Source organism: Hylobates moloch, unplaced genomic scaffold, assembly GCF_009828535.3.
Source record: "Hylobates moloch isolate HMO894 unplaced genomic scaffold, HMol_V3 SCAFFOLD_7, whole genome shotgun sequence".
Classification (NCBI taxonomy): domain Eukaryota; kingdom Metazoa; phylum Chordata; class Mammalia; order Primates; family Hylobatidae; genus Hylobates; species Hylobates moloch.
The window spans coordinates 15,420,158-15,440,587 of NW_026652282.1; the positions used below are offsets into that span (position 1 = coordinate 15,420,158).

The following is a 20,430-nucleotide window of genomic DNA, read 5'->3' on the forward strand; positions in this document are numbered from 1 at the left end:
GCCATGTAATTCCCCCCCTCCCCCCCCGCCCAGAAATAGAGGCAGGCCAGCTAGTGGCGTGGGTTTTTCTAGTACCCGCTTCCCGATGTCCTCAGTTAGCTCCCTGTCATATTCATCATGGGGCCCCCTTCTAGTCTGCTTTTTTGGTGAGACGTTTTCAGAGGCCTCTCGAGCGCTTGATGCCTAGATTGTGGGCCACGAGATGACCAGAGCGGCCAGCCACCAGCCAGAGGATACATTCGTGAGAGTTCCACGTTTCCCTCTAGTCAGTGAGCCTCAGGACTCCTGGGAAGCCTGATAATAAGTGTATCCCACCTGTTTCCAAACCCCTAGCGGTCGAAAACAAGACTGCCCGGAACTGGCCCTAAAGTTACACCCACTGGTTGTGTTTTGGATGGTGTCTCTAGGAAATGCTTTGCACTCCAGCCGGCGACATCCCGATTTTTCTGTCTTCCCCTGGCTATAAAGGTATGTTTGCCAAGTTCCCACACTTAACCTACGTGTAGAAAAGAAGCTGGCGTCCCTCTGTTGCATGCAACACAGGTATCTGCCTTTGGTGAAAAACTCTTGTTCCTTTTCTCCATTCCAGGAGGGAAACTGTGTTCTGTTCTCCCCGCCGCCCCTCATAAGGTGTCATGACAATCTTTTTTTTTTTTTTTTTTTTTTTTTTTTTGAGACGGAGTCTCCCTCTGTCGCCCAGGCCAGAGTGCAGTGGTGCGATCTCAGCTCACTGCAACTTCTGCCTCCCGTTCAAGCGATTCTCCTGCCTCAGCTACCCAAGTAGCTGGGATTACAGGCGCCCCCCACCATACCTGGCCTACTTTTTGTATTTTTAGTAGAAATGGGGTTTCACCGTGTTGGCCAGGTTGATCTCAAACTCCTGGCCTCAAGTGATCCGCCCGCCTCGGCCTCCCGAAGTGTTGGGATTACAGACGTAAGCCACCTCGCCCAGCCCCACCCAGCTCAAACTCTGTGGTCATTTTTATCACTTGCTTGTTTGCCCTTTCATTTCATCCTTATGCTTGTTGGTAAAACCACAGTCTCTTACATCTGACTGTCTCCCTACCCTGCCCCTGAACGTGGCCCAAGAAGAACACATCCAAGCTGACTGATTTCACACTAAATTCATGACTGCTCAGCTCAAGTGAGCCCTTTCTGCAGTCCAGAATACGTGTCCACTTCTAAGGACAGTTTCATGTCTTATCTCCGTAAACCTCCTGTACCCCCAACCCCAATCTTGGTTACAGCTGATGACCTAGCTTCCTATTGCGGTGAAAAAATGGAAGCAATCAGAAGAGAACTTCTGCAAGTCCCCTGCCAGCCACCGTCTGCTCTCGTGCTCTTCCTCCAGATCAGGATGGGTTGGGACTGGCTAACTGTCATAGGGGGCTGTCCTGTGTATCGTAGGATGTTTTCCAGCATCCCTGGCCTCTATTCACTAGATGCCTGTAGCACACATCCTCCTCCACCACCCAATTGTGATGACCCAAAATGTCCCCTGGGGGACAAAATCTTGGGAGTTATTTGGCAATATCTGGAGACACTTTTGTTGGTTATGACTGGGAGAGGGGTACTATAGGCACCCAGTAGGGAGAGGCCAGGGGTGCTGCCAAACATCCTGTGGTGCCAGCTACTCTGGGGGAGTGAGGCGGGAAGGATCCCTTGAGCTCAGGAGGTCGAGGCTGTTGTGAGCCATGATTGCACCACTGCACTCCAGCCTGGGTGACAGAGTGAGAACCTGTCAAAAAAAAAAAAAAAAGGCCAGGTGCGATGGCTCACGCTTATAATCCCAGCACTTTGGGAAGCTGAGGCGGGCGGATTGCTTGAGCTCAGGAGTTCAAGACCAGGCTGGCCAACATGGCAAAACCTCATCTCTATAAAAAATACAGAAAAAATTAGCCAGGCATGGTAGCGCACACCTGTAGTCCCAGTTACTCTGGAGGACTGAGGCAGGGAGGATCCCTTGAGCCTGGGGAGGTCGAGGCTGCAACAAGCTGAGATCGCATCACTGCACTCCAGCCTGGGCGACAGAGTGAGACCCTGTCTCAAAAACGAAAACAAAAGCAAAAAAACAGGAAAAAAATTCTTAATTCCACTTCCACCTGTGCCACTTCCATTTCTCTGCTCTCCTTTACAATACAATTCTTAGATTGGTCTGGTGCTCTCTCCAATTCTGTCCCCGCACTGGGACTTGTTCTAGCACTCCACCAAAATTCCTGTGATCCAATGACTTCCACATTGCTACACAGAATAGCTCTTCCTTTTCATCAGATTTCATCTACTAGCAGCATTGAAAACAACCCATCACTCCGTTTTGAGGTACCCTCCCCTCGGCTTTTAGGATGCAGCCCTCTCGTGACGTTTATTTCCTCTCTCTGCATACTCCCTTTTGGTCACCTTTGCTGGAGCCTCATCTCTTTGACCTTTAAACACAGCTGTACCTCAGAGGTCTCGGTGCTTGGACTTCTCTATTCATTCTCACCACCCCAGCAACCTCATTCAATCTAATGGCTTTCAATACCATTGAGAACCTAGAAGATTCCAGTGTGTATCTCTAGTCTAGACTTTTCTCCCAAACTCCAGACCTACATGTTCAACATCTCCATTTAGATGTCTGTTAGGCATCTCCCATGTCTGTGTCCACGCTCCTGATCTCTGCCCCTAAATCCGCTCCTCTCTTGATCTGTTTTTCTTTTTTGGAGACAGTTTTGCTCTGTCGCCCAGGCTGGAGTGCAGCAGTGCCATCTCAGCTCACTGCAACCTCTGCCTCCTGAGTTCAAACAGTTCTCGTGCCTCAGCCTCCTGAGTAGTTGGGATCACAGGCGTGTGCCACCACATCCGGCGGATTTTTTTCTGTATTTTTAGTAGAGATGGGTTTTGGCCGTTTTGGCCAGGCTGTTCTTGAACTCCTGGCCTCAAGCGATTCACCCACCTCGGTCTCTCAAAGTGTTGGGATCACAGGCTTGAGCCACCACGTCTGGCCTCTGTTTTCTTTATCTCAGATAATGGCAACTTCATCTTTCCAGCTATTTAGGCCTAAAACTAAGAATCATACTTGATTCTTCTTTTTCTTACACCCCCAGTGTAATCTTACTAGCAAAGCTTATTGGCACCACCTGCAAGATCTATCTATGCTAGCTTTCTGTCATCTCCCCAGCTACACTCTAATCAAAGCCACCATCACATTTTGCCTGGGTTGTAGCCAGTAGCCTCAGATCTTGGCCTTCCAGCTTCTGCCCTGTCCCCACTACAGACTCTTCTCCACACAGTAGCCAGAGTGGTCCTTTCAAGATTCAAATTAGCTCTCATCATTCTGTGCAAAACCCTTCAGTGGCTCCCTACCTCAACTAGAAAAGCTGAAGCCTTACAGTGGCCTACAAGGCTTGTGCCTCTCTGGTTATAAATCCTCTTACTGGCCAAGCACGGTTGCTCACGCTTGTAATCCCAGCACTTTGGAGGCCAAGGTGGGCAGACACTTGAGGCCAGGAGTTTGAGACCAGTCTGGCCAGCATGATGAAATCCTGTCTCTACTAAAAATACAAAAATTAGCCAGGTATGGTGGCATGTACCTGTAATCCCAGCTACTTGGGAGGCTAAGATGGGAGGATCGCTTGAGCCTGGGAGGCGGAGGTTGCAGTGAGCGGTGACTGTGCCATTACACCCCAGCCTGGGTCACAGAGCAAGACCCTGTCTCAAAAAAAAAAAAAAAAAAAAAAAAATCCTATAACTTTGCCTTTGCTTTGACTCCACTCCAGCCACACCAACCTGCTTGCTGCCCTTCAGTTACACTAGGCCTCTCCTGCCTCGGGGCCTTTGCTGCTGCTGCTGCTGCTGCTGCTCTCAGCCTTGAATAGTTTTTCCTTAGATCACATTGTTGCTTGTTCTCTCACCTTGCTCAGGTCATACTCAAATATCTTCTCAGTGAGGCCTTTCCTGACTGCCTACTGAAAATTGCTATTATTCTTTTCCATTCATGCTAGAGACTCACTGCCCCCCTTTCCTGCTTATTTTTCTCTGCAGCACTAAATTTCTTTCTTCTCTTTTTTTTGAGACGGCATCTCGCTCTGTCGCCCAGGCTGGAGTGCAGTGGCGTGATCTCGGCTCACTGCAACCTCTGCCTCCTGGGTTCAAACAGTTCTCGTGCCTCAGCCTCCTGAGTAGCTGGGACTACAGGCACCTGCCACCACGCCCAGCTAATTTTTATATTTTTAATAGAGACGGGATTTCACCATGTTGGCCAGGATGGTCTTGATCTCTTGACCTCGTGATCCGCCCACCCCGGCTTCCCAAAGTGCTGGGATTACAGGCATGAGTCACCATGCCCGGCCTGCAGCACTAAATTTCTACATATTTACTAATTTATTTTGTTGATTGTCTGTCCTCACCATCCTCAACTGGAATGAAAGTTCCATGAGGGCATGGATTTGGCTTCATTCTCTGCTGTATTACGCAGAGTCTAAATAGTTTCCAGCATATAGTAAGTGCTCAGTGAATATGTCTTGAAAACAATGTGTCAGTGTTGAGGGTGACTCTAGCCAGGGCAGTGAGTTCCAGTAAGAGCTAATCCTGGACTTTTGCTTGACTTCTTGAGCAGAGACGTTTCCTAATTCACCCTGGACTTGAACGTGAGATGATCTAGAGGCTGGCAGTTCTGCCGCCATCTTACTATTGCATTATATTAGACAGGGCTCTTGGTTACATACAACAGAATCCTCTTGTTCAAAATATTCACTTCTCTTCCCCATGTAGGATTTTGACACCATGGCCCCCTGATAGACTTGCCCAGGTGGCTTTGCTTTGCCCAGTTGAATGTGAGCAGAAGTGATGAGTATCACTTCCAAGCAAAAGTGTAAGAGCCAGTGTGGTGGCTGCTTCTGTCCTTCCCCTTTGCTGCAAGAAGAACGGCAATGCCCCAGAGACAGGTTGGCCTGAGTTTCAGAGGGAAGCCTCCATGTTACAGAACCGCAGCCCATCTGCACTGTCCGCGGAACTGGAGTGCAAAACAAACCTTTGTCATTGTAAGCCACTAACGTTTGGGGTTGTTATGAAAGCATAACACCACCTAAGCGGCTTTAACACTCCCACAAGTTTAAGAGGAAAAGGAGTTTATTAAAGGACACCAGGTGGCTCACAGGATCTCCAAGAAGGCCTCGGTGACTCCAAAGCCAGGAATGATGTCCCAATCTCACTGAGGGACTGCACCAGCGCAGGTGCGCACCGCTGCCTCCTCTGAGTACAGATTTAGTAACATAAACCAGTGTTGGAGCCCAGAATCTTGACCACTGCTGTCTCTGGAAACTGGACACCTCTGTCACTAACCTTGGCAGAAGATGGCCTTTGGGAGCCCTCCACGTCTTCAGCTTGCCCTCTTCTGGATTGCAGTTGCTGGCAGAGCTTAGTTTACCTGCCTGTGCTCTTGCTATCAAAGAGGCTGGAAAAGCTAATTTCTTGTTTCTACTTTGGGGAGTTAGGAGTCAAATGGGAGGAATTACCAAGACATAGGGAGGAGGTTCAGAAGTTAGTGAATGACCATGAAGCATGAAGGACATCCACGACCTGCTGGAGACCTGAGGATGGAGCCGACACCAAGGGATCCCAGCTGAGCAATAGAGCAGCTGGGTGCGGTCCCTTATGCCCCGGCCCCAGTCATGCATATACCATTGACTCTTCAGTTATTTGAGGAAACCATTCCCAGCTTTGCTGAAACCAGCTGGAATGGGCTTACTGACACTTGCAATGCAAAGAGTCCTAACGATCTATGTCTAAAATGGACGAGCGTTGGCACAGTGGCCAACAGTGGTGCCCTGGCTCGGATGCCTGAAAGTTTTGGTTGTTCTCAGTCCCCAGTAAGTGGGGATGAGGCTGACAGTCATGGGAGTGGCCGCTTCTGGTAGGGTAGGTGTATTAGTCTGTTCTCACGCTGCTAATAAAGACAAACCCCAGACTGGGTAATTTATAAAGAAAAGAGGTTTAGTGGACTCATAGTTCCAATGGCTGAGGAGGCCTCACAATCATGGCGGAGGATGAAGGAGGAGCAAAGGGATGTCTTACATGGTGGCAGGCAAGAGAGAAATGAGAGCCAAGCAAAAGGGGAAGCCAAAACCATCAGATCTCGTGAGACTTACTCACTCTCATGAGAACAGCACAGGAAAGACCTGCCCCCATGATTCAATTGCCTCCCCTCCAGGTCCCTCCCACGACACGTGGGAATTGTGGGAGCTACAATTCAAGATGAGATTTGGGTTGCAGCACAGCCAAACCATATCACCTGGGTTGTGGTTTCCCTGTTTCCTGGGGAGCCAGTAGTTCTCATGTACAGCAGGGCGCTTGCTCACGTGTGGCACAGTAACCAGGCCAGGTACAATTATACAGTGGGCAACATGTCTGTGTCAGATACTGCTAGTTGCTTATCTACTAGCAGATATTGAGGAAAAGAGGAATATCTGTACTATTATCATAGTTTGCAGGTGAGAAAATCGAGGCACGGAGTAAGTTGGTAACTTGACCAAGTCACACAGTGACATAAAGAAGCAAGATTCTAAGCCCAGACCATCTGGCTCCATGGGCTGTGCTTAGCCTCTGTACTATAGTGCCTCATTTTGTTTGTTTTGGCGATGTGTCTGGCTAAAACAGCTTCATTTCCTTGAAAGGAGGTAGACCCATTTGGTATCCCCCTTTTTGCCCATAGTCCATCTCTTTCTGCCTGGAATGTGAATGTGGTGCTAGAAGGAGGGCATCACTTTCTGTCGTGATCACTATTTTGCACCCATGAGTTGACAATTGGGAAGAAGAAAGCTGCATGGCTTGGCCTAAAGAAGGAAGGCGCCTGGGTCCCAGCCCCAGATTCCCTACTTCAGATTCCTTGTGAAATGAATAATAAAATCCCTCATTTTTAATGCTACTGTTTAGTAGAAGTTTCAGTTACATGAGGAAAAATACAGATCCTACTGATTGAACCTTTGCACATTGCTCACCCGTAGCTCTCTCCTGTACCATGTTGACAATGTCTTTAATTTGTCCCCCAGCTACCAAGGGCTTGCCCTGTGTTCCAGTCCCTTGATGGAAGTTGTTCATTATCACATGCCTGCAATATGTCTGGGAACACAGTGTTGGGTAGTGTGGGAGCTTTATTTAAAAAAGTATATGACATGGCCTCATTTCAAGAAGTTTGAAGAACATGAGTTAACCCAAAGGACTCATTTGTTCCAATACGTTAATGGAAGATAGTGGCTTGATGTGGTTTTCCTAATGTAGGATGTTACTAGATCTCAATGTGGGCCCGGTCTCCTTTCTCTTAAAGAAGCAACTTGACAAAAGAGAAGGCTGATGAGGGATAGGCAGGGTGATAAGCAAAAACCTGCCTAATAGGAAAGAAGGCCTCACATGGTATACCTCTCCAGACCAGCTATCTATAACCTTCACAATCACCCACAATCACTTTCAGTGAGATTACATTTCCTGGAGATGGCCACTCGAGAGAGAAGCAGATCAGCTTAGAATGTTTTGTCTCCCCCTCTCTTAACCTATCTTGAGATGTGTCTAGTATCTTTTTCTCTCTCTTTTTTTTTTTTAAATTTGAGGCAGAGTCTCACTCTGTCGCCCAGGCTGGAGAGCAGTGGCACAATCTTGGCTCGCTGCAACCTCCACCTCCCGGGTTCAAGCGATTCTCCTGCCTCAGCCTCCCAAGTAGCTGGGATTCCAGGTACCCGCCACCATGCCTTGCTAATCTTTGTATTGTTAGTAGGGATGGATTTTCACTATGCTGCCCAGGCTGATCTTGAACTCCTGACATCAGGTGATCTGCCTGCCTTGGCCTCCCAAAGTGCTGGGATTACAGGCATGAGCCACCACGCCCGGCAGAGATGTGCCTAGTTTCCAAAGTCACTCCCCTGTGACTAGGTAACTGAACACAAAACAATTTGACTACTACTGCCCACTCCTCTAGAGTCCCATTTAAAAGGCAACACCTGATAGCAGCCAGTGCTAATCGGTGATGGAAATGAAATGGGTTACTCCCTCGACTTCCACAACACTTACTGCCTGATTTGTTTCCACATGGATTCAACTGGGCACGCAATAAGACTTGCCTCTAAGGTTTCTGCACAGTCTGAGGGAAAGATTTCAAGTGTGGTGCAGGTGTTAAACTCCAGTCATATTGTGTATTTTTACTAGTGATTTCAAGAATTGGGGATCTTTTGGATACAATTCGGGTAGAGTCCTAAGGCCATCTACAGTAATAAAAGCAAAACCAATTAGTAGGTTGTTTAATTCATTTAGAGGCTATCTGCATGCTAGCAGTTTTCCTCTGCTAAATCCTGTTAAGATGCAGTGGGTTCTGCAGGGCGTGGTGGCTCACGCCTGTAATCCCAGCACTTTGGGAGGCCAAGGCGGGTAGATCACGAGGTCAGGAGATCGAGACCGTCCTGGCTAACACGGCGAAACCCCGTCTCTACTAAAAATACAAAAAATTAGCTGGGCGTGGTGGTGGGCCCCTGTAGTCCCAGCTACTTGGGGGGCTGAGGCAGGAGAATGGCGTGAACCCGGGAGGCGGAGCTTGCAGTGAGCCGAGATCTCGCCACTGCACTCCAGACTGGGTGAAAGAGCGAGATTCCATCTCAAAAAAAAAAAAAAAAAAAAAGATACAGTGGGTTCTATTTTGTACAGACGGAGTAGGCTGCCATGACAACTGTCTGTGAATATTATTTCAATATTAGTCATACATTTCCAGCGTCTGCCTCTGGGCTCAGCGTTCTTCTAAAGCCTGGATACATATTTATTCTTAATGGACCTCTCCTGGACGTGTTTACAAAAAGAACAAAAACAAAACACTTTCAACTGGCTGACCTTTTTTTTCTTTCAGAAGAGAAATTTGAATGAATTCACACGACTGAAAATTGATTGTGAATCTTACTGTCATTTTTTCTTTTCAAAAGGTGATTTTGATATGAACTTATATTGTGCTGGATTATAGATTTTACTGAATAGATGCACTACACCAAGATTTGGAAAGTTCCCCTGTAGGCATGTAGTCCTTACACTAAAATTATTATTTTTTTCTTCTAACAGTATCAGAAAGAATCTTGTAGTTGCCTGTGGCAGAAGATCCAATCCAAAGTGAGCAAAACGAATCTGGTTTGAAACTTCCAAAGGTAAGATTTGACCCAGAGACTTAGGATGGAGGGCTCCGGCTCCATTTCCGTGCCTTTTGGTTGGCCCTTCCCCACGTATCACTTTCACCCCCTGGACTGGCTCTTCTCATGGTGACAGCCTTGCTCAGAGCACCACACCAGGGGGAGATGAGTGAGTCTGTCCCAGCACTCTCTCCAGGTACCCCGAGATTCACTCGTAATACCTTTCTTTAGCTATACGCCTACCCCAAACACTCCTTTTTGCCAGGAGAAGAGGATATGCTGTCTTAGGCCTGAATTATGTGCTTGTTCCTGAAAAGTTGCTGTTGCTTGGGGAGTGGGCTCGGATAATTGGCTTAAGTCAGCCAGGGCCCGTGCTTAGAGTTGGGGGCTGCGTCAGTCCCATGCAAATCACATGGCTAAAAACAGGGAGCGGGGGTGATTTCGAAAAGGAAAATTGTAATTCTATTACAAGGAAGTTAGGGGACTATTTGCTAACCACCTGGTTAGGGAACAGAATGCTTGTCTAATGATAATAATAATAGCTAACATTTACTGAATACTATGAGCCAGGCACCAAGCTGCTTTACAGTTGTATTGGTTAGAGAATGTGTTTGGCTGCCTGAAATAAGGTAAATGGAATAGCAGGGGCTTAACACAGAGCGCTTGGTTTTCGTCCCACATGATACGAAGCCAGGAGATATACAGTGTCACATTGTCATCCAGGTCTCAAGCTCGTCCCTCCATCCTGCATCATGGTTTCGCTATTCTCAGTGTGAGGCTTTCTTCCTAGTGTTCACAAGATGGCTGCTCCCCCTCCAGGCATTGTGTCCTGGTTCCAGGCAGAATAGGGGGAAGGACAAAAGAGAAGAGGCTTGTGCCAGCTGAGTCTTTTCCTTTTTATCAGGAAAATAGCTTTTCTGGAAGCCTCGGCCCATAGATTTCTGTTTGTATCTCAAGGGCTAGAACTGTGTCACATGACTACCCATCGTTGCAAGGGAGCCTAGCAAATCAAGTTTTGCTGGCCGAACACTGCCACCTAGAACAAAACTGGGGTTTTATTGGTAAGGAAGAGGGGGAGAATGGACAGTAATGATCAGTGGCTGCTACAATGTGTATTAACCCATTCATTCGTTACATCAAAGTTACATCAACCCGGTGTGGTTGGTTCCATCCGTAGCCTCGTTTTATAGTTGAAGCAATAGGCACAGAGAGGTTATGTAATTTGCCCAAGCTCACACAGAGCTGTTAAGTGGTTGAGCAAGAACTTGAACCCAAGCAACCTGACTCTAGAATCTAATTCTGTTATGTTCCTAGACACATCGTGACCCACTGGCCAGACCACATTTCTTCTCTGGGATGTATATCCACTCGGGCAATGCAGGCCTCTCCTAGAAATGGTAGCTAATACTTGTTTAGCACTTTATAGTTTACAAACAGATTGCCACTTAAATTATTCTCTTTAAATATTCTTCTTCTTTTTTTTTTTTTTTTTTTTGAGACAGAGTCTCACTCTGTTGCCCAGGCTGGAGTGCAGTGGCACGATCTCAGCTCACTGCAACCTCCACCTCCCAGGTTCAAGTGATTCTCATGCCTCAGCCTCCGGAGTAGCTGGGACTATAGGCGCACACCACCATGCCTGGCTAATTTTTGTATTTTTAGTAGAGACGTGGCTTTACCGTGTTGTCCAGGCTGGTCTCGAACTTCTGACCTCAAGTGATCCACCTGCCTTGGCCTCCCAAAAAGCTGAGATTACAGGTGTGAGCTACAGCGCCCAGCCTATTCTCATTTTTAAAATGAGGAAACTGAGGTTTAGAGGAGTTATGTAAGTTGCCTAAGGTCCCCAGGTTGAAAGTGGCAGAGCTGGTATTTCCTCAAAATTATAAAAACTTACTCCTGTTTCCCTTTCTTAATCTTCCTGTTCTTCTCTGCACAGAGGAGTTCATTTCTAGTTTTTTTAAATGACAATATTTCACTCTAGGCCCTATATTAACTTCATAACCTTCTCAGGAAAACCAATCCAGAGAAATCTTGGCTCTCTCGCCTACTTGTTTTCACATAGGCCACCAGGAGGAATGTGGCACATCAGTGGGAACTGTGACAGAAGTAAGTAATGGAGGCCTGGAAAGGGAGGTGGTTTTTCTTTCACATCATATAAAATCCAGAGCTTCCGTCAGAAAATGAAAGTGTTAGTTACAAATAGCTCTTATTGACCGGTTAAAGAGTTATTAAACATATAGACATTGCTTGTCATTAGTTACATCAGATTAATTTGTTACTTTTCTTTAAAACTATTTCATAAATTGAACTTGTCACTGAGTAAGAATTGACAGCCCACTTCACTGGGATAAATTAGAGAAGTTTCACTTGACATGTCAGTTTGCATGTGATTATTATTTCTCTCGTTCTTTCCAAGTTTTGAAATCTTTAGCTTTTGGCATTGCTTTATTTACATATCACAACATTGTTTTGTTTTGGTCTTACTACTGAGTAAACCATAAAAATTAATTGTAGAATTAATACATTTTAGGGAGACATGAGAGTTCAATCAAATACATTTAAGAAATACATTGGTTCAGTTCAGAATGGCAGGACAACTCGAAGCAAGGGGGAGGAGGGGCGTGGCTTCCGGGTTATAGGTAGATTAAAAAATGTTCTAGTTGACAATTGGTTGAGTTTATCCAAAGACCTGGGATCAGTAGAAAGGAGATGTCTGGGTTAAGGGACTGTGGAGACCAAAGTTCTTATTGTGCAGATAGATGAAGCCTTCAGGTAGCAGGCTTCAGAGAGGACAGATTGTAAATGTTTCTTATCTGTCCTAAGGTCTGTGTTTATATTAATGCTGGAGAGGTATAATGAGGCATGTTGGACCTCTGCTTCTCGTCATGGCCTGAACCAGTCTTTCAGGTTAAATTTTAAAGTGCCCTGGCCTAGGAAGAAGTCCATTCCAATGGTTGGGTGGGAATTAAAATTTTTCTTTTGGTTTACACTCCAAAAGCTATGAATGAGGCCAGGTGTGGTGGCTCACGCCTGTAATACCAATGCTTTGGGAGCCCAAGAATTTGAGACCAGCCTGGGCAAGATGGTGAAACGCCATCTCTGTAAAAAATAAAAAATTAGCCGAGTGTGGTGGCGGGCACCTGTAGTCCCAGCTACTTGGGAGGCTGAGTGAGGAGGATTACTTGAGCCCAGGAGGTGGAGGCTACAGTGAGCTATGATCGCGCCACTGCACTCCAGCCTGGGTGCGATCATAGCTCACTCTCGACAGAGTGAGACCCTGTCTCAAACAAATAAAAAAAATAAAAAGAGTACTGTGTTATAGAGCAGTGCCCCTCAAAGTATGCTTCACTCTCACCTGGGAGCTTATTAGAAATGCAGCTTCACAGCCCCACCCCAGACCTACTAAATCAGATTGGGATTCAGCAGGGATCGGGCCCAGGAATCTGTGTTTTGACAAGATCCCTAGGTGACTTGTAAGTGCATTAAAGTTTGAGAAGTGATGTTTTAGAGTTTTACGCAAATGAGTTGTAAGACTGACAGATTGTGCACCCTTTAAATATTGGTGAAAATAAGAGGTTCGGCTTTAGTAAATTAGACCTATATTGAATCCTGGATTCTCCTTTGAAAGTCTCCCAATCCTAGTCTCCAGTTAGCTACTCTGGGTCATGAGCCTTAGCTCAACTGTATGCTTGACTCCATCCCCCATCAACACCTTCACCTAATTAATCCACATTCGACCTTCCACTGTCAGGTCAAAGATGACTTCCTCAGAGAAGTCTTTGCTCGACCTCCCACCTCACTCTCATAAAATGAATACTTGTCCTTTGCAATTTCACATTTATGATTATTTGATTCATGTTTACTTCTCCTACTAGCCTATAAGCTTTAGGAGGGAAGAGACCTTATCAGTTTTGCTAACTGGTATATCCCCAGGGTGTAGAACAGTACCCGGCACATAATAGATGCTCAACAAATATTTATTTAATGAATATATGAATGAAACCAAGCCAGGAATAAGTGCACAAAAGAAAATGCTCTGAAAATTTTTTCCATAAGCTTCTCCATAAACTCTTAGTCATCTGAGGCAGTAATAGTGAGGGTTTTGAAAAGAAAGCCCTGGATATTTTCTAGGCCATTTTCTAGGCCTTGTTGTTTTTTGTTTGTTTGTTTGTTTGTTTTTTTTGGCGGGGGCGGGCATGGAACAGAGTCTTACTCTGTCACCCAGGCTGGAGTGCAGTGGCACTATCTCAGCTCACTGCAACCTCCACCTCCCAGGTTCAAGTGATTTTCCTGCCTCAGCCTCCTGAGTAGCTGGGATTACAGGTGCCTGCCATCATGCCCGGCTAATTTTTGTATTTTTAGTAGAGACAGGGTTTCACCATGTTGGCCAGGCTGGTCTTGAACTTCTGACCTCAGGTGATCTACCCGCCTTGGCCTCCCAAAGTGCTGGGATTACAGGCATGAGCCACCGTGCCTGGCCCAGGCCTTGTTTTATCAACATTCCTCCAAGAAACAAACTTTTCTTTGTTTACCATGTTCATGAACACAAAAATAGTTGATAGGCAATGGTGACAAAAAGAAAGCTGGAATCTGCCTTTCAATAAGCAAGAAATAGTCCTCTCATCCAGGTCATGTCGTCCACATTCCATTGGCAGGTATTGTCATATCTGCATCCTACATTGTGAGGTCATCAAGGCAACCTGTTAATCATTCTAGAATCTACCTCTTGAAGATTACAACTGAGACTGGGAAACCCTCTTCAATAAGACCTGTGTGATTATAGATTGTGTCCTGAGCCTGCAGGCTGAAAGAGTCAACAACCAGCAAAGTGAAGATCTAGGAGTCTGTTCCCCTTGAACCTGTGTGGACCTGATCAAACCTCGAGGGAAAGATAAGAGCACTTAGTGGACCAAGTGAATTGAGTGTGATCCGGGTAGGTATGGGACAATGATCGAAAGTTAACCTGTGGCCTCTGTCTGTTTAGTTGTTTAGCCCAACTCTTGTGGTCTTTATGTTTTATGTATGAAGTTTGTTAAATGCTTTAATATATATGCATAGGGTGGAATTGAGTCGCCTTGATGTACTGGTCACTGAGTCACAGGACTGTGACTTTGGGGAGGCCACCTAACTTCTCTGGGCGTGGTTTCCTCTCCTATAAAATGAAGATGTCTGAGGGCCTTTCTGGACAAGTCCAGAGGATCAGAGTATCTTACCACAGTTCAGGCTCACCTGTTACAGAGCTCTGGGCAGAGAACCTCATGATGGTCTTGCAAGGTGACTCCATTCTCTGCCTAGATCAGTTTTGCCCAATTCCCAGTGCTTTGACATGAGAGGGAGTTGCATCAGTGTGTAGTCTTTGTTTTACTTTTGTTCTTGGAATGGCAGATTGTAGCTCCTGTAGAAGGAAAAGAAAAAGAAATAAGGAATTAGCATTGCTCTACATTGACTCATGCTAGATGTCAATCTGAGATACATGTAAAACGTAAGCACATACAAGATAAAGAAACAGATTGTGGCAATATTTAAAATTATCCTAGCTTTCTAAATTAGAAGCAGTTCTGATAAGCCTATTTGGAATTCATGCAAAACATCCATAACTCTGACAATCTGAATTGTACATGGCAAAGGCAAATTGCTTCTAGGCAGTAATTCTAGGTGCAGGTTTAGATGGACTATACGGTAATCAAGTCTCCATTGCTTTACAGATAGCCCTCACTCCTTGGCTTCTTACTTTCCAGATTGCTTCTTTGTTAGCCTCCCTGTTGGCTCCTCCCTCTTTTCATTCTCTTTAATGTCTCTATTCCCCAGTGTTCTGCTTTTGTCTCTATAGCCTTACTCTACAAGCTCTCCCTGGCTATTTTATCTTCTCTAATCACTTCAGCTATTGTCAGCAACCTGATGACCTATTTAATCTGACTCTCTGGTCCTGATTTATTTCCTGAGCTCCAAACCCAGGCTTCTACTGCCTATGGGATATTTCAACAGTGAGGTCTCACAAGTACTGAAATTTAGCACACTGCTGACCGAACTCATGATTTTTCTGCACCATAAACTCACTTGTCCCCCTTCATGTCCGACTCTTGTACCCTTCAATACCCTATTGCAATGAATATCATCATCTCCTAGACTGTAAATTACAAGAAGGCAGAAACCATGTCTATCTTGTCCACCCCTTGTAACCACAGCACCTAGCATAGTGCCTGGCACATGGTAGACACCCAGTAAATATTGTTGAGTGAATGATGAATCTATTTATTCTTCCAAACTAAAAACCTTGGAATCCTCCTCGATGTCTCTGTCTCCCTCACTCTCCATGCCCAGTCTGAGACCTGTGGGGTTTATTACATAAAACCTTTTTACATTTGGCTCCTCCTTCCCTTTCATCCCCGCTGCCATGACTTTAATTCAGCCCTTACCATCTATCTCCTGGATTATTGCAGGAGCCTCCTCATTGGTCTTCCTGTTACCTGCTTTTCCCCATTCATCACCATCTGATCCCCAGAGTGATCTTGCAGCTTTAATCTAATCAGCTTACCCTCAGGCTCCCCTTGAGTTAAACAGAGTTTGCAATCTGGCAGCTTTAAGCGGAATCCACGCAGTCTGTACGGCGTTTTGAGAAAATGAGAATGACCGTGTTTTGTTGATTCTAAGATACCATATTTTTTTTTCACATTTTAGCAGCTCTGATATTGGGATGTGTCTTGAAATGGACAGTGACATAGTTTGATCAGTAGTGTTCTCTCTTATTGGTACATAAAACAGCAGTGTACCCTGTAATCAGTGGCTTCATAAATTTGCTGAAAAACACTCATGCTAACATTTAAAAATAAGGAGATCGTACATAAAACTATCTTTAGCTTCTCTTGGAAAATTACATCAGGCAACACTGGGCTGCGATTTCTGGATAGCAGCCGAAGATGGAGCTACCAGTAAGTAGCAGCTACCTCATTTAGACAAAAGCTCGCTACAATGTCTCATGGTTTCCGCCCAGGCTGCTTTAGTCATTTGTATTATCTGCCCCAGCCCATTAAGCATTTGAAAGGGCAATCCCTGACTGATAAGTTGAAGTCCAGATTCTTTGTTGTGATTTATAAGAACACAGGTGGCACCAACCTACCTCTTCCAGGTTAATGCTCCCAACCTTTGCTGTGTACTCCCTGTATCCGCCAATCTCGAATATAACAGACTCCCATGTTCCCTGGAATGTCTCTCTCCATCTTTTATGCCCTGCGAAACATTTCCTGGTGTTCCCAGGTCGAGCTCATTTCTTTCTGGACTCCAGCAGTAAGTACGTGGGCGTATCTGCAAAAACCACAGTTACTTTTGCACTAACCTAAAGTACAGTTCTGCGATTTATTTTTTATTTTTATTTTTTTGAGACGGAGTTTTTCTCTTGTTGCCCAGGCTGGAGTGCAATGGTGCAACCTTGGCTCACAGCGACCTCCGCCTCCCGGGTTCAAGGGATTCTCCTGCCTTAGCCTCCCGAGTAGCTGGGAGCACAGGTGCCTGCCACCACGCCTGGCTAATTTTTTTTGTATTTTTAGTAGAGACACGTTTTCACCGTTTTGGTCAGGCTGCTCTTGAACTCCTGACCTCAGGTGATCCACCCGCCTCGGCCTCCCAAAGTGCTGAGATGGCAGGCGTGAGCCACCACGCCCAGCCAGTTCTGTGAATTTTAACACATGGATAGATTAGCGTAACCACCATCATCATCAGGATATAGAACATGCCCCCCAAAACTCCCTCCTGCTAGCCCTTTGTAGTCACTCCCCTCCCTCACCCATAAACTCCTGGTAACCACTGATCAGTTCCCTGATCAGTTCCCTGTCACTGTAGTTTTGTCTTTTTGACAATGCCATATAACTGTCTGTATCCCTTTCAGCCTGGCCTCTTCCACTCAGCATAATGCCTTTGAGACCCATCCAGCTTGCGTGTATCAGCTTCATTTGTTTTTGTTGCTAAGTAGCATTTCATTGTATGGATGTCCCACAGTTTGTGGGACACTCACTGAAGGACATTTAAGCTCTTTTCAATGTTTGACCATATGAACCTGCGTGCACATTTTTGCATGAATAGAAAATTTTCTTTCTCTAGAATAACTACCCAGGAGTAGGATTGCTGTCATATGGTAAGTATATGTTCAACTTTATAAGAAAGTACCAAACTCTTTTTCAGAGTGACTGTACCACTTTGCATTCCTGCCAGCAAAGTGTTAGAGTTTGAGTTGCTCCACATTCTAGCCAGCACTGGATATTGTATTAAAAAAAAAAAAATTTTAGCTGGGCACAGTGGCTCACGCCTATAATACAAATACTTTGGGAGGCTGAGGCAGGCGGATAGCTAGAGCCCAGTCTGAACAACGTGGCAAAACCTAGTCCCTACAAAAAATACAAAAATTAGCCGGGCATGGTGGCATGTACCTGTGATCCCAACTACTTGGGAGGCTGAGGTGGAAGGTAGCTTGAGCCCAGAAAGTCAAAGTTGCAGTGAGCTGTGATTGTGTCACTGTGCTCCAGCCTGGTGACAGAGTGAGACCCTGTCTCAACCCCGCCACCCAAATTTAGCCATATTCATAGACATATAGTGGTATCTCATGGTTTTAATTTTAATTTCTGCTTCCTTGAATCTGGCCTGGAGGAACTTGAGGGAACAAAAGGTAAACTCACTGTCAGTTCAGTGGTACTTCAAACTCTGATCAGTTTCCTTCATCTGCCTTCTGTTATTTACTTTTCAGAGTCCTCATGTTACTTGTTTATTGCTGTGGGACAGATTACCAAAAAGTCTAGTGGCTTAAAACAACACATGTTTATGATCTTACAGTTTCTGTGGGGCAGAAACCCAGGCGTGGCTTACTTGGGCCCTCTACGTCAGCATCTGTCATGAGCTGCTGCACACAATGTGTTGACTGGGCTGCTGTCATCTGAAGGTTTGATTGGGGAGGGATCCACTTCCAAGCCCATATGGTTGTTGACAAGAGTCAGTTCCTCATGGTCTGTTTGACTGAGGGCCTTAGTTCCTTGCTGGCTTTTGGCTAGAGACTTCCCCCAGTCCTTTGCCACGTGGGCTTCTTCCACATGGCAGCTTACTTCATTGAAAGCACAAAAGCTGTGAAGATAATAGGGTCTGCTAGCAAGACAGAAAATCACAATCTTTTATAACCTAGTCATAGAAGTGACGTCCCAATACCATTGCCATGCTCAATTGATTAGAAGCAAGTTTCTGGGTCCAGCCTATGCTGAAGAGAAGGGATGAACACAACGGTGTGAACTGACCAGGAGGAAGGGATCATTGGGGGCAACTTAGAGTCTGTCTGCCACAGTCCTCAAAGAGCTGTTTCATGGATTCTGTCCAGGTTTTATAGCTTTGTCCCATGGGAGAGAAAGAGTAGAGTGGGTAAAATGTCCTTTTTCCATCTTACCCAGACCAGAACCTTCTGTGAAGCTTTTTGATTTGATTTATGAACATTCAGGGTTAATTTAAGGAATTTCTTTAAACTCAAGCCCTCGAGGACCAAGCTAGGGTTAGATTAAGCAGTGGTCTGAATTAAAATTCTGATATCTATTAATCTATTTATTAAATCACAACCAAGGAAAGCTCAACTTTTGTATCTAAGATGGAGCCTTTTGAAAGCTGAATTTCCACACCTTAAAACATGATGGCTGTTTTAGCCTGTCATTGTGGCTGCTCACCAGGTGACCCCAATAGAAACATCTGGCAAGCACTGACCTTTGTGAATTTCTTCCATCTGATAGTGACTCATAACCAACCCACTTTTAATTTCTTTTAATGACTGCCTAATGACTTGCCAGATCTGGCCTCTCTTTTCTCCTACTTAATGTGATTTTTCAGTACCCAGAATTCACCCTTCAAAATATGCTTGATCCTTTCTCTATTTAAGTGAAAAATCACTTGGTGTTCCTTTCTTCTCTTCACAAGGGAGCAGGATCTTTAAATTAGAGTCCTTTGATTTTTTTTTTCTTTTGAGACAAGGTCTTCCTCTGTTGCCTAGGCTGGAGTATAGTGGCTCTATCATGGCTTACTGCAGCCTCGATCTTGCAGGCTCAAATGATCCTCCTGCCTCAGCCTCCCAAGTAGCTGTGAGAACAGCCATGTCCCACCACACCCGGCTAATTTTTTTTTTTTTTAGTAGAGATGAGGTCTTGCTATGTTGCCCAGGCTGGTCTCCAGCTCATCAGCTCAAGCAATCCTCCCCGCTCAGCCTTCCAAAGTGCTGGGATTACCAGTATGAGCCACTGCCCCCAGCCTTTTTGAACTTTTTTGATCATGGACCCCTCACAGTAAGTTTTGTGAGAATGGACCAAGCATATTTATTTATTTACAGCTAATACTGCTGAACTCATTTATTGTGTACATGATCAAATATACATGGAAATAGAAAAGTTAATAAGATTAAGAAAATAGATAAAAATATGAGTTCTGATGTTTTGCTTTCTGCTCTCCAGCAGATCTCTGTGCATCTGCTGTGGGGAAGCTACCCCAGTTTTGGAGACTACTAGGGGTTAGGAAGTGGTGATTGGGTGTGATTGCTTGCCAGTGGCCCCAGCATCAGGAGGCTAGCTCAGAGTCAAAAGAGCTGGGAGGCCAGCCCTGTCTGAGCTTCCCCGCTTTGGTGCTACAGGGCTTTGAGGTATCAGGAGCCACAAGCAGACACCTTAAGTACCCACCACCAAATAAATCTGCACATGCCGCTGTTTTCTTAGTCTCCTCTCCAGTCCAGCTGCTTTGCCTCAATTCTAGCATACTCCTCAGGGTATGTCATGATCAATAATGGGAGCTGCCCATTAGAACTACTTTGCCTTGGCAGAAATTGGAACTGTGGCCAGCTCCAGGAAACTTGTGAAATAGGAGAGGCTTGCCTGCAATGCCCTCTCTCCCTTGAGAGGTAGCCAGGCTTCTCCATTCTCCTCTGTCTTTCCATAGTTCGCTATTGCCATGGACTAACTAAATGTCCTGGGTTGGGATCCCTCAGAAGCAGAGCCTGAGATAAACATTTGAGAGCAAGTTTATTTGGAAGGCAGGAGCAAAGAAAGTACAGCAGTGGGGAAGTGAGAAAGGAAGGGAAGGCAATCAAGAGAGATTAAGTCCCGCCTGAAGAGGTGGAAAGGGCAGCCATTTTTCAATCTTAACATCCGGGCACCTTTCTCTATGTAATTGCAGCATTATCATTAGGAAAGAAGTTCATTTTGATTTCTAGTTCCCCTCTCTCATTTCACACCCTAGTTAAGTACTGTAGAATATGCATAGCTATGAGAACCCCCTCTTCCCACCTCTTTTCCTCTGG

General features: G+C 45.5%; 1 protein-coding gene across 1 annotated transcript in view; it reads left to right on the top strand.

The window, feature by feature from the left end:
- PPEF1 (protein phosphatase with EF-hand domain 1) overlaps positions 1–20,430 on the top strand; it is a 147,176-nt gene that overhangs the window by 690 nt on the left and 126,056 nt on the right. The window contains exons 2-5 of the mRNA XM_058441833.1: positions 334–468; positions 8,861–8,933; positions 9,067–9,149; positions 13,784–14,061. The gene's annotated coding sequence lies outside the window, so the exon portion shown is untranslated. The remainder of the gene's footprint in view (positions 1–333; positions 469–8,860; positions 8,934–9,066; positions 9,150–13,783; positions 14,062–20,430) is intronic.